At 34.7% G+C, this 15,304-nt stretch overlaps 1 protein-coding gene across 1 annotated transcript in view; it reads right to left on the minus strand.

Moving 5' to 3' along the window:
* Positions 1-15,304, minus strand: part of LOC114031818 (RNA-binding Raly-like protein) — a 382,357-nt gene that overhangs the window by 23,648 nt on the left and 343,405 nt on the right. The window lies entirely within an intron of this gene.

The raw sequence follows: 15,304 nt of genomic DNA on the forward strand, positions 1-15,304 counted from the left end.
AGGAAGAGAATGGAGCATGCAAACTAGAGTCCAGTGAGCTTGACTTTGATTCCTAGCAAAATTCTACTACATTATTAAAGGTATGGTTAATGGACATTCAGGAAAGGGGGCAGTGATCACAAAGAGCCAGCAAAGCTTTATGAGAATAAGTCATGTCAGACTAATCTAATTTCTTTTGTTAAGAGGGTTACTAGCCCAGTAGGTCAGAGGAATGCTATAGATATAGTTTATTGACTTTTAGTAAAGCACTTGATAAAGTCTCTTATTCCATTCATGTATAAAAGATAGAGAGGTATGGGTTCAATATTATAATTAGATGGATATAGAACTGCTTAAACAACTTGACTCAACAAGTATGGCTAGTAGTTTTATATCAGCTTCAGGCTATTTTATTTCTTGTGAGTATCTTCACAAGAAAGTAGGTAAGGTGAATAAAAACCAGGAGAGTTAAACAAGTTATTTTTGCTACTTGTTAGTAGACTGGTATAAAAAAATCATGAAATCTGGCTTTGAATACAACCTCTACCATTTATTAATAGTATTAATGAGTAAGACACTTTATCTCTCTGAGACTTAGTTTCTTCATCTGTAAGATGGTGATAATAATATATACACTACTTACTTGATAGGGGTGTGATGAGAAAAGTACAATATAAATATGAATTATCATTATAGGAAAGGAGGATATTAGATGGAAATTGTGAGCAAAAAGAGGTTATCATTATGCACAAATTAATCAATCAATCAACAAGCATTTGTTAAGTGCCTATTATGTGCCAAGCACTGTTAGATGGTAGGGGTATAATTACAAGAAATGAAACAATCCTTGCTAGCAAAGAATTTATAGTATAATGAAGGCCAGATTTTGAGTTACCTATATACTTCAATTATTCATTGTAAGATATTCCTGTATATGTATGTGTCTGTATTGTATAAATGAGCCGAGAATGATAAAGTGAAGTTCTTCATTTCAATAATGCCCAGATATCCAATTTAGTTCCACATTTCCAAAGAACATGATTTTCTACATCTACTTTCTTCTTTTTCACTTATAATGATCTCACATTGGGCATTCCCTGAGGATTACTGAACCAAATGGAACATTTAGTTTGACTCTCTTCAACCCTCAGGAAACATTTAATATTTAATCAAAATATATTACAATTCTATTTCTGCTTGAGCTATAGTCATAGTTCAATTATAATCTCATTTTAAGAGATTTTAAAGTTAGAAAAATGCTTTATGCTTAAATCTTATTAACAAAATAGATCAGGCAAGGTTTTTTCCCTTAAAAATTCTCAATTATAAAAGCAGTTATTTATTTGCATTTTCTTAGGTTGCCAAGTCATTTGTGAAATAAAAATCACAAGGCTTAGGAATCAATTGGGAATTGTTACTTTAAAAATGCCAAACAACAGGCAGGAGAATACAGTTTTAAAATAAGGAATTATGCCTCATGTCAATTATTTGGGAGATATGAAACTATCATTTTTGAGTTGTAGATAAATCTGAAAAAAACATTTTCTGCCACAACAGAAAATTGATTCTCCTTTGAAGAATGATCCACATTTCTTTTGCTAGGAGCATGTTATGTAGTTTTACTTAAAGCTATCAAATAAAACGTCAAACATTTTGTCCTATTGCTTTAAATTTCAATGCACAAGAAAATGGCAGGTCAAAATGGGATTGTTGATGAAAACTAATGGAGTCCTTTCCAAAACTGCAAAATCATTTTTTTTTTGCAATAGGAATGTGATTGCCTGTCTTATATTTGTTTATACTTTAAAAATCTCAATGTGGCTCCTAAAACAATTTGAAACCTAAGACCTGTTACTGTCTTCTTACATTGACCCTATGATCTTTTGTTACCTTTGGGCCTGATCCATTCTACTCTCATTTGGTAATCATAATCATAATAATAATAATAATAATAACTCTTTATGCTGTTTAAAGTCATACAAAGTATTGCTCCTCACAACCACACTGTGCAGTCAGCAGTTGGTGTCTTTATTCTCATTTTTTGAAGGAAGAAATTGAAGCTCAGAGAGGAAAATAACTTGTCCATATTCACAGAATTATAGCATTTCAGAGTAGGAAGGGACCACTTTGATTTTCTAGTCTTACAATATCGAAAAAGAATCCCCATGATAACAAACAAGGTAAGTGGTCATCCAGCTTTTGCTTGAAGACCCTAGCTAAAGGGGAACTCTTTCTGTCTCAAAACAGTCCATTCTATTCTAAATGGTAGAAACTTTCTCTTTTAATAAGCCTAACTCTTTGCAACTTCTATGCATTGTGCCTGGTTCTGAACCTTCGGACAAGGAGAAAAGTCTATCCCTCTACCACAGAATAACTTTTTAGTACATAAAGAGAGCTAAGAGGCCTCCCCATGACCTCTTCAAGATAAACATTCCAATTCCTTAATTCAATCTTTTTATGGTTGTAAATCTGAAGACCTTCTTCATCCTAGTGGTTCTTCAGTTTATAATTATCCTTTCTAAACTACGATACCCACATCTGGGACATGACTGAAACCAACTGAACAACAAGCAACAATTCTAAGTTCGAACTCTTTAAGCCCTGGTCATACATTTTTTTTTAATTAAAGGGGAATGTAAAAACTGATAAAGGGATGTTTAAAAGATTGATGACTACACAATTTTGATGTTCTTATTGCTCAATAAATGTTTCTTTTTTTTTAAAGGGATAAATGATGTAATCAGAAGAATTAAAATAACCTTGTAGAAAGGAGGACTTTGAGGAGAAATGAGGTCAGCTGTCTGAGGCAACAAGTACTTATGGTTTTTTTAAAATTGATGTGGATTCCAAGAACCTCCCTAGGAACAGAGAGGGGCTCTGTACTTTTTTGGGCCCCTCAGAGCAGCTGGCCCAGTATTTTATATATGATAGGCAGTGAGTAACTGAATAATTGATGTGGTTTGTAATCAGTTCTTGGCTATTATTTTGCAATTGTGGTACCCACACAAAATCCATATCTTATATAGTTTTTCTAGCATTTGGATTTAAGAGCTGGGCAATGGGTTAAGATAAAGCAGGCTCAGATTTTAAATTTACTCAAAATATGTTATGGTCTGGAAGCAAGCTGTGAACAGACAGAATTTAATTTATTAATACAGATTAATTTATTTTTGAGCAATCTGATGCATTTGAAATAAATCCTTCCCTCCACCTAGTTCTTTTACTATTCACATACTTCTCTGCAAGATGCTAGAAATTTTAATGATCTAAGCTCATTTTTTTTTGTGCCTTTTACTGAAACCAACACCAAGTTCCTCTACCATTAATTATTATTGAATTACTTTAGAGTATGCCCGTGGGTCAGTCATTTTGTACCCAGGGCAACTGCCATGGGTAGCATTATGTACAAATATGAATAGCTGTTTATAATATATGTAAGCATAGTTAAGGAAAATAAGATGACAGAAGACAATTTTGAGATAAAAAGAAAAGAAAGCAATAGACAAAAAAGGGTGTTTTAAAAAATAATGGCAGCAAACCATCATTAAGTGCCTGTGTCCAGAGAGCTAGAATAGATTGTAAAGAAGATAGCAAATTTTGGTAAGCTATAATCTGTGCTTCAGAGAGTTCATAGGGGACAGAAGGAAGATCTGAGTTATTGGGGAATTGGGACAACTATGCAGATAATTCTAATACTTTACCTTTCTTTGTTAGCCCCATCCCTCTCATTGCCTCCTTTCACATAAACCATTACAAATAATGGTTAAATTGCTTCCAGAAATAATTTGAGTTAGACTTAGAATGATTTTTTTCTATAATTAATTAATAAATAATTAAAAATTTAAAAAAATTAGACTTGATTTAGAATAATATTTTCCAAATGCTGGTGGAGACATAGCCTAGGAATTGTAGTAAAATGTCAAATGATAAGTAATACTATTATTTTTTACAGCATGCAGTAAGTGCTTACCAAAGGCTTGTTGCCTGGTAACTGACTAACTGTTGTGAGCTTAAATCTGATCAATAAGTAGTACCTGTTTATCAAAGTGAAAATAACGAGATCCATGGATATAGAAGGATAAAGCTGTAGTAGAATCTTTTTAAATTTTGGAGTAACCTAGAAGTTCCTTACGCAGATAAAGAAGGGAATAGGGATCATAATGAGACTTGTTCTCTAGACTTTAGGGAAACAGTTTTCTAAGAGTTCAGAGAAAAGCTAGGTAGCTTTCCATGACCAAGGAGACCAAGAGCTTCTTAAGAATGGAGTTTTGAACATAAAACTATAAATGATATTGATGAAGAAAAAAAGAGAAAGTGACTATGGATGATTCCACAGCTTAAAAATCAAATGATTAAAGAACAAGCAAATAACAGGGAGAAACTAGGTGGCACAATGGAGAGAGCTTCAGGCCTGGAGTCAGGAAGATCAGATCAAATATGGCCTTAGATACTACCTGTGTGACCCTGGTCAAGTCATTCAATTTCCATTTATTTCAATTTCCTAATCTGTTAAATGGAGATAATAATAGCAACCAACTCCCAGGATTGTAGTGGGATCAAATGAAATCATAATAGTAAGATGCTTAGCACAGTGCCTGGCACATAGTAAGTACTGCGTAAATACTATTATTATTATTATTATTATCATTATCATTATTACTAGCAATGTGACCCTGGGTAAGTTACTTAACCTCTGTTTGCCTCAGCTTCCTCATCTGCAAAATGGGGATAGCTTAACCCCTTCCTACTTTTCCAGTTTTCCTACACCTGACATATATTCTTCAACTCAGTGACACTGGCCTCCTGGATACTCCATCTCTGTATTTTCTCTGGCTGTACTCCATGCCTAGAATGCTCCCCTTCTTCATCTCCAACCATTGACCTCTCCGGCTTCCTTTAAGTCCCAACTAAAATTCCACCTTCTATGGGAAACCTTTCCCAATTGCTCTTAATTCCAGTGCCTTCCCTCTGTTAATTATTTCCTATATATCCTATATATAGCTTTCTTTGCATATACCTGTTTGTATGTTGTCTCTCCTACGGATTGTAAGCTCCTTGAAGGAAGAGACAGTCTTTTGCCCCTTTATCCATCCCCAGCACTTAGCACAGTGCCTGGCACACAATAGACTCTTAGTAAATATTGATTGATTGGTTGATAAGGTTCTTGTGAGGATCAAGCGAGTTAATAATTGTAAAGCATTTGGCACAATGCCTAACACTTTGTAAGCATTATATAAATGTTATCTATTATTATTATTATCATTATCTATTATTATTATTATTATTATTATTATCATTAATGAATTACTATGTGCCAGGAGCTATGCTGAGTGCTCAAAAGACAAAATGAAATAGTCTTTTTCCTTAAGGGGCATATAGTCTATTCTGGGGATGTCTTAATGTGTCTCTTTATAGGTAGATTATATCTCTTTATAGGTAGATAAAAAGTAATTTTGAAGAGGAAGGTATAGCTAGATTCCAATTAGTATGAATAATGAATCACATGAAATAGTGACATTATTTCAGTTTGTACTGCATATATCCATTGGGCTGGAACGAATTACAATATTTTACATAATTAGAATGTAAAATATTGCAAATTCAAATACATGTGGCCACTTAATGGATTAATTATTTGAATTAATCTGTACCTAGCTGTACCGGTCAATGGTCAAGTGGTAGACCAGGGATCTGGTGATACTTCATGTATAAGATTGAAGCAAGGGTGTAAAAATGAGGATAAATATGAAGTTATAGAATTAACAATATATTATAATATATAGTATGTAATACAGTAACTAAGTGTAATATGATTTCTAGTTATTATTATTGTTGTTGTTGTTATTCTAGGGATTAAAGAAACTCCCCCTACAGACTGGCAACTCCTCTGCCTTTTACAGTCTTAGAGAGTTGTATGAGACAATGAGAGGTTAAGTGACTTGTCCAGGATAACACAGCCAGAATAAATCAGTAGCTGGACTTGCATGTAGGATTTTCGAACTCTGAAGCTGGATCTGTGTCCATGATGCAATACTGTCTCTCTTGTGCTTGTTAGAAGGAATATTTCAGCTCAATTTTGTGTGTGTGCACACACAAATTGCTATGCTTGTGCATAGCAAGAAGAATTGCCTAGAACTTCAAGTAGACCTTGTGCCCAGGCTTGCCCGAGAGCCCATGCTTCAAGAATGTATCCTGGATTGAGTGAATATTCATTGAGGCTGGAGGACCAGGTGTTGGAGGATACTGTGGAGGGTATTCATGCTTTAGTTACCATTTGAATGAAGTAGCCTCAGAGTGCCCTTCCAAGTCCAAGACTGGGATGTTATGATGTTAGGAACCAGCATAGGCCGTGCTTAAGGATCGGCTTAGAGACCCATGTGGATGAAGCACAGGTTGTTGTTGGGGGTAAAGGGTAGCGTGAAAGGTAGGATATCGTGTGATTGCAGATGATCTTAAATGCCAGGTTGAGGAGTCTGGACTAGTGCAAACAAAGGCAGATTGTTAAAAATTGATCAGCAGAGTGGCAATGTGGAGGAATGGAAGGGGTGCTGATCTTGGATTCAGAAAGATCTGGGTTCAGTGGCTTTGTGATTTTAGATGTCATAAAATATATAACTTCTCAATGGTGTAAGGAATTCTCTAACAGCATAAGTGGCAGAATAGTTGTGTATCTGCATAGGTAGGAGATTCTTTACTAGGAAGGGGATCCCAACACTGATGAAATTATAGCTCTGAACAGCAACAAAAAAGTTTATCAGCAGTGTACTGATGCTATGTATTTGTTTTAGGAATATAAATCTGGTGGTGGTATGCAGGATGGATTAGTGAGATAGAATGTAGGTGGGGAAACCAATTAGGTGGTTATTATAATACCCCTTGGAGCCAATTCTCACAGCAGGGAGAATAGAGAGTAGGGGACAGATGACATAAAAAATCAATAGGATTTGGACTGTACTTCTATAGTCATGAATTTAGATGACAAAACACACTTTGATATTATGAACACAAGCATACAGGAAAAGCAGCTGACTGTTAATGTTCTAATCTCGGGAATTGGTTAAATACTTTATCCTCTAGAAACATTTTTGCTATTTTTAATTTGGAAAGATACAAAGCATGGCCCACCCATCAGCAAAGTACTCATTTTGACAGTAAAAACATTTTAGATTAGAAATATTTTAACCATTATCTTTGTTATAAGAGAGCACATAGCCTATTCACAAACATTAACCAAATAAAGATTTTATTGAATTTCTTTTCCATTACACTTCTTTATTTCTATTGCTGTATCTGGTATAAATTAATATAAAAATCATAGGATCATAGGATTTAGAGCTGGAAGCACTTTGGAGATCAGCTGACATTTAGGTTCATAGTGAAATAATTTGCTTAGTGTCTTTGGAAAATTCTTTCAGGCACTCATTTATTTATTTATTGCATTTACATCTTTCCTTTTTTTAAAAAAAATTTTAAAATTTATTTTAGTTTTTTTTTAATTTTTAGGCAATTGGGGTTAAGTGACTTGCCCAGGGTCACACAGCTAATAAGTGACAAATGTTTGGTCTGAAGCCGGATTTGAACTCAGGTCCTCCTGACTCCAGGGCTGGTGCTCTAACCACTGTGCAACCCAGCTGCCCCTACATCTTTCCTTTGATAGTGAAATTACATGTTAAGGACTACATAATAATATAATATTAATAGCTAGCATTTATATAGTGTTTTAATGTTTACAAATTGCATTACACATTTTATCTCATTTAATATTATCCTGAATATTTGATGAATTGAATCAGCTTTAATTTTCTGTCTAGCCACATTGTTTTTTTTTTTGCTTTCAAACTGTTTTTGTTGTTGCTGTTCAGTAATTTTTCAGTCATGTCTGACTCTTTGTGCCTCTTTCTTGCCAGAGATACTAGAGTGGTTTGTCATTTCCTTCTCCAGTTCATTTTACAGATGAGGAAACTGAGGCAAACAGAGCTAAGTGACTTACCCAGGGTCACACAGCTAGTAAGTTTCTGAGGCCAGATTTGAACTCAGGAAGATGAATCTTCCTGACTCCAGGCCTGGCACTTTATTCACTATGCCACCTAGCTGTTCTTTCAGACTGTCACCTTTTCAAATAATTACAGATTGACAGTTTCATGAAGGAACAGAACTATTTAGGAATTCCATGAATAAAAATAACTAGCACATATATAGCACTTATAAAATAAGCTTAAAAATAAGGTTTTAAAGCACTTTCTAGGCTATCTCATTGGATTCTCACAACAACCTCATGAAGTAGGTGCTATTATTATTCTCATCTTATAGAGGAGTCTAAGAGAAGAAAAGTGACTTGCCCAGGGTCATATAGCTGGTAAGTGTCTAAAGCAAAAATGTAACTTACTTAGATCTTCCCAGCTAGAAGTCTAATATGCTATCCTTTGTTCCACCAGCAAAGGCTGGATTACCGCTTGTTGCTCTGAAGAACAGGTAAATATTGGACTAGGTTGCCTTTGAAGGCTCTTTGAACTGAAAACTATTGATATTTCTTTTATTAGATATTAATTATATGAAAGGGAACTCTTGCCAGAGTGATGTTTTTCCCCATTAAGAAACTATAGCCTATACGTATAACACATTTATTGTTCTTTCTAAAATGCTTGAATGCAATCATCATTTCTGTAAAACTCATCTTATGACTACACAATTTGATTGAATTCAATAAAGACTGAGATGATTATTACTCCAGTTTTTAGTGATATGAAGAGAGACAAGAATACCTTATGCTGATTCATTGAAAAAGTCTTATCAGTATTCGGTGTTGGCAAGTTATTGTGTTAATTTATTTTCTCTTTATGTAGTTTTTCTCCTCAGGAATTTAATCATGTTTTAAAAAAAACTTCTGTATGCTGAAAATGATGAATTTTGCAAGCCACAACATTAATTTTATCTCCTGTACTTGCCAAACAATTAAATACTGGCAAAGTCATTAATGAATGAGTAACATGGATACCTGAAAAATCTATTTCTGGTTGAACTAATCATTTAAGACTTTATAGTTTAGACTTCATAGTATGAACTCTGAGGTAATTATTAAACCCAGGCACTAGGCTAATTATATAAGAGTTTTTTCAAATACAACTCCCAATACGCACAGAATAGTTTGACATGCTCCTATGCAAACAAAGGTTCAATTATCTTAATACTGACACAGTGCAAATTTTTTTAAAAAATTGTTTATATTTTTATTTTACAAAGATAATGCTTTCTACTTTTATTTACATGAATTATGAGTTAAATATATAGATATGAACAATATAAGCAAGGAATAAATTTCCTTTTATGTTACATATTTTATTAAAGTCAAATGTTAACACAATAGAGAATTAAAATATTTGATGTAAGCTCTTAGTCATTTTGCAGTAATAAATAGTCCTTGAATAATCACCCTTGTAGCTTTTCCCTTTTCCTTTCCTCATCTCCCTCACTTTCCTCACTCCGAATCTTGGAATCACATATAATTCAGAGTTATCATTTCATAGATGCCACTACATACAGAACACTGTGTTAAATGATGTGAAATTAAAGGCTTAGAATACAACTTTAGCATTGGAGGAGACTTCAAAGTCCAACTCTTACCTAGACAGATGTCTCCTCTGTTACATCTGAGACAAGTGGCCGTCTAGACCTTGCTTGAAGACCTTTAGTGATAAGTAGTTCTTGAAATCCTGAGGCAGCCAATTCTGATTTTGTCTGCTTTCAGGATTTATATCAATTAAGGCTAACCAATCTTCCCCAAAACAACTCTTCCTCTAAATTTCTCCCTAAAATACCAGTACTGCACTCTTCTTTTGCCATTAATTCTATTTAATGAAGCTCCTCGAGAGTTCTCTTTCTCTTTCTATTTCTTTCATTTTTTTTCTTGATAGCAACTAACACAATATTGGGCACAAAGTAGATGCTTAATAAATTAAATTAATTGAATTAAATTAATGGACTATTACCTTAAGGGAATATGAATGAAGACTAGCTCTACAAAGAACTTTCCTTTCTCAGTATTCTATTTGCTGCTTATTTTTTGGAATTTAAAATTTAATTGGGTGTTTGCTTGAGGTTTCCATTTATTATCCTATGGAATTTTCTAGTGAGGATAAAATAAGATGTTGTCAAGAAAGATACTCTGAAATATTTTAGATTTTACATAACAAGTACTATAATTTCACACTATAATCAAAAGCAAGAGAAACGTGGGTTTATGAAATACAAGTCTTTGTCTAAATAGTAGTCAATGTAAATTTTGGAAGAAAAAAAAAGATAAACCCAAGACAGAGACATTAATTAATACAAAGTGTTGTCTTATTTTGTTCATTTCTGTTTTTACCTACTGAGGATTATATGGTTTCTGGCACACAAGGCTAGGATTGTAGGAATACTCCTTCTTCAACTTGGGTCCCACTCTTCTTCCTTTGCCAAGATTCAATCAATCAGTATATCTATAAATATTTACTTATCATTTACCATGTTCAAGCCATTGTTAGGGATAGAGAAAAATGTAAAGCATTGTGCCCTCAAGGAATTTATAATATTGTGGATAATATATATATATATAATATACAATATAAATATATATAATATACAATATAAAGTTGTGGAATGGTAAACTAAACATATGAGAATTTAAAAAACAATCCAAAAAAGCAAAAGACATCATAAGTCAGCATAGAGCTGATTTTCAAATGTGTATTATGGATAAGTGCAAAAGCAAGAAAAATCACTAGGGGATGGAGTGGGCTGGCAAGGTGGGAATTGAAAGATGAGTTCAGTTTGAGATTGTCAGATAAATGGGGTGTTACTCTAATATGTTTAAACTTTGGTTATGTTGAAATATCCCAGAACTTTATAGGAAATCAATTTTCAGTTGCTACTTCAAGAAGTAAATATGGGGACATGATATCCTTCTTCCAAAATTTTAGAGAATATAGGAATCATAATTTAAGATTGTTGTATGGAAAGATTAGCATTTCTCCATCTTAAATTTTTTTTTACCACCAGTCTAATTTTAGGCTAAAAGTAGTCATTTTTCCCTTTCTATATGTCTATTTAGATATCCTTATATTCATTCATTCTAACTATAATCAAGTTCACAATGTAGCTAGACACGTTCTTTTAAGGCCAGAACATTAGGATATTTCCAAGGATAGTAAGTCATTACTGTTCCCTGAACTTAATAAGAGGAATAATAATAATAGTAACAACAACAACAATAACAGCTAGCATTTAGACAGCACTTTAAACTTTGGAAAGCACTTTAAACTTTGGAAAGCACTTTCTACATGCTATCTCATTTGATACTCATAACAACCACATGAAGCACATGTCAATTTGTAAGTGAGAAAATTGAGACCGAGGGATGTTAAGTTACTTGCCCAGGGTCATACCGGTAAGCAAGTATGTAGCACAGGATTTTCAAGTCTTTCTAATTCCCAGCCCAGTGATCTATCCATTTCTCTACATAGCTGCCACTTAACCACACGTGCAAATTGCCTGACATAAAGTCAGTTCTTAATAAGTGTGTGGTGGATTGGATGTCACTTCAACTTCAAACTCATCTTAGTATTTCTTATGTTGGTTAAGGTATAGCTATTTCTAGAAAGGCAGTACAGTACTGTGGGCAGCATGCTGACTTTGGAGTCAGAAGACATGGCCCACGTTCTGCCATTCACAAAATCTATGGCTATGGACAAATCATTTCACCTTACCTTTCTCTGAGCCTCATTTTCCTTATCCGTAAAATGAATGGGTTGGATTTTCTTCCTGTGTAACTTTGGGCACTTAAGCCATCTGGGCTTCAGCTTCTTGAAGGCAGCATAGTACAGTGGAAAGATCAATAAATTTGGAGTTAGAGGATCGAGGTTCAAATCTCATCTCTTACTTAATACCTGTGTGACCTTGGGTAAGTTACTTCAGCTCCTTCGGCTCCAGTGTCCTTATCCAGAAAATTAATAAGTGAGACTAAATAGCCGCTTCTCAATTAGTGATCTATGATCCTGATATGTGAGATTAGGGGTCTGGTCTAGATGATCTTTAGGATCTTTTCTAGTTCAAAATACTATGATCCTATATAGCTAAGTGGCACAGTAGATATAGCACTGGACCTGGAATCAGGAGGACCCGAGTTCAAATCTGACTTCGGAAATATACTAGCTGTGTAACTCTGAACAAGTCACTTAAACTCTGTCTCAGTTTCCTCATCTCTAAAATGGGGATAATAACAGTACTTACCCCCCAGGATTGTTGAGAGGATTAAATGAGACAATAATTGTAAACCCTTAGCACAATGCCTGGCATAGAGTAAATCCTATATAAATGTTAGCTACTACTACTGCTACTGCTACTACTACTACTACTACTACTACTACTACTACTACTACTACTGCTGCTGCTGCTGCTACTACTACTGCTACTGCTACTACTACTAATTTTGAGCTGAGAAACTCTTAGATTGAGTCATTGTGACTAGAAGGAATTTGGATCTATGCCTTTGCTTTGGTTGTCTCTTTTGTCTGGAGTATTCTCCCTACTCACCTCTTCCTTTTAGAACTCCTGAATTCCTTCGGGACTTTGCTCAAACCTTATCTTTTGCAGGAAACCTTTCCTGGTCTCCTTGGCTTCTAAAGCCCTCCCTACTAAGGTTGCCTTTCATGTACTACATAGGTATCTTGTATGTACCTATTTATTTAGAGATTATATTCCCCATTAGAAGATAATCTTCTTGAGGAAAGGGACTGTTTGGAATTTTTTTTTTGTACCCTCAACACAGAGGCTGGCACCTAGTAAAACCCTAACAAATCCTTACTGATTGGTTAGATAATGTCTGCATTATTGTATTCAGTTTGGCTTTCCACATTTCAAGAAAGATAAAGAGCAAATCAAGAGACGTTCTCCTAAAATGATTAGAGGGCTGGAGAAATATCATATGAGGAACACTTGAAGGAACTGGGAATGTTTATTCTAGAGAATACTTAGAAAACATGCTGGTTGCCTTCAAGTATTTAAAGGGCTGTCACATGGAAGTAGGATTAGATTTGCTCTGGTTGGCTCCAGAGAGCAGAACTAAAAGCAATGATTGAAAGCTGCAGAAAAATAAATGGTAGTTGTTTAGATAACTTTCTAATAACTAGAGCTTCCCAAAGTGAAGTAGGTTGCCTCGGGACTTAATTTTTTCTCTATTTATATCAATCAATCAATAACAATTTCGCTTTTCACTTCACCTTATTAAGTGAGGTATAAAAAAGACACAAGCAAAAACATATCTGTCTTCAAGGATTTTTCATTTTGTTTGGGGAAGCAATATGGACACATCTAAATATAAGTCTTCATTTGCCCAGAAAAAGTTGGACACAGTTAGAAAGAATACCTTTATAGAGGTTGAGGTAGGTAAGGTGAAAACTTTTGAATGGCTAATGGGAGACCTGAGAGTCACATACATACGAACCTGGACTCCACCATGTTCACCCTAGAGAACTGACTCTCTTTAGTCAGATCATTACTACTCTTGGTTTGAGCTCAGGTCTTACCTGGCTCCCAGCTGAAGAGCTCATTTATTCCTACAGATTCTTTGGTATATTCTCATCTGTAAAACTCCAATTTTGGTTTGCTGTTTTCCTTGGATAAAAGTGTTTTCTCAATATTCATGATAGTCTTTTGCCTAAAGATGGCAAAGTATATGTGATCATGTAACAATTTTCAAGAAATTTATATTACTTTGGTTATATAATTAACTATATAGAGATGCCTGCAAGTGGAGGCTTGTGATAATGACATTTCAGGGACGTTTTAGAAGTACAGATTGAATCAGATGACCTTTTCCCTCTGAGATTCTATGACTCTAAGGTCCTTTTCAGCTCCAAATCCTATGTTCCAAGGGTTGTAAGTAAAGTATTGCGCTGGTTTTAAGTCATAACAGAAAGATAAGTTAACTTAAAAATAATCTTAGTATATCACAAACAATGAGGCAGAAAAACAAAACTATAATCCTTTATTTTGTTTCTGAAAACTTTACACTAAAGAGATTGTTCATCTAACTTGTCCTCAGAAATGAATATCTGATAATAATGGTGGTGTTGTAGAGTCCCATAAGTATCAGTTCAAAAGTTTATTAATGGTTTAAAAACAAGAAGGTACAATTTTTTAAAAAATTACTCTTTAAAGGGGCAGCTAGATGGCACAGTGGATAGAGCACTGGCCGTGGAGTCAGGAGGACCTGAGTTTAATTCTGGCCTCGGACACTTGACACTCACTAGCTGTGTGACCCTGGGCAAGTCACTTAACCCCACTGCCTAGCCAAAAAAAAATTATTCTTTAAAGAAGTGAGTGTGGTGCAGTGAAAAGAGCACTGACTCTGGAGTCAGATGTCCTGGATTCAGATCTTGTGTATGATATTTACTACCTTTGTAATCATAGGAAAGTCATTTTAATTCTCTGGACCTCAGTTTCCTCATTTGTAAAATGAGGGGGTTAGACTATATGGCCCCTATAATCCTTTCACTTCTAGATCTATGATTCTATGATTGTCAAGAGCCTAAAGACGGCAAAGTATATATGTAATCATATAACAATTTTTGAGAAATTTATATTAGTTTGATATATTAAATTTTATGTTACCAGCCTGAATATCTGATTGGTATCACAAAATCAACATGCTCAAAACTTAACTCACCATTTCCCCTACTCCTCTAGGTTTCCATCAACCTTCTAGTCAGATTCTTCTTTACTATTCCAATATTGAACTAGTCATCAAGTATTGGCAATCCTACTTCCATAAGATTTCCTGCATATATCAACCTCTTTCACTCCCATGGCTGCTATAGCTCAGTTCAGCCCCTTGTTGCCTCTTACCAGCACTATTACATTAGGTTCCTAATTGATTTCCCTGCTTCTAGTCTCTCCCTTCTACATCACTTCCTCCACATAGCTATCAAAATAATCCTTCTAAGGTATATGTCTGATCACATCACATTCCTATTAAAAATCCTTAATCACTCCCTATTATCCCTAGTATAAAATAGAAAGTCCTCATTCTGGCATTTAATGTTATCCCCTCTTGCCCCTCCCCTGTCATTTATCTCCAATCTATCTTTCGAGACTTCTTTCATATTATCTCTACCAACATACTTTACATTACAAACTGGTCTATTTGCTGTCCCCATTCTTAGCATTCTACCTGCAGTTTCTGTATCTTTGCACAGGTCATTTCCCATTCCCACTCCCTCTGTACTGCTTCAATACTCAGCACCTGTGTTCACCTTAACCTTTCCTGACATCCGCACCAGTTGTCAATGCT

This window comes from Vombatus ursinus, unplaced genomic scaffold, assembly GCF_900497805.2.
Source record: "Vombatus ursinus unplaced genomic scaffold, bare-nosed wombat genome assembly UNPS02015255.1, whole genome shotgun sequence".
NCBI lineage: Eukaryota > Metazoa > Chordata > Mammalia > Diprotodontia > Vombatidae > Vombatus > Vombatus ursinus.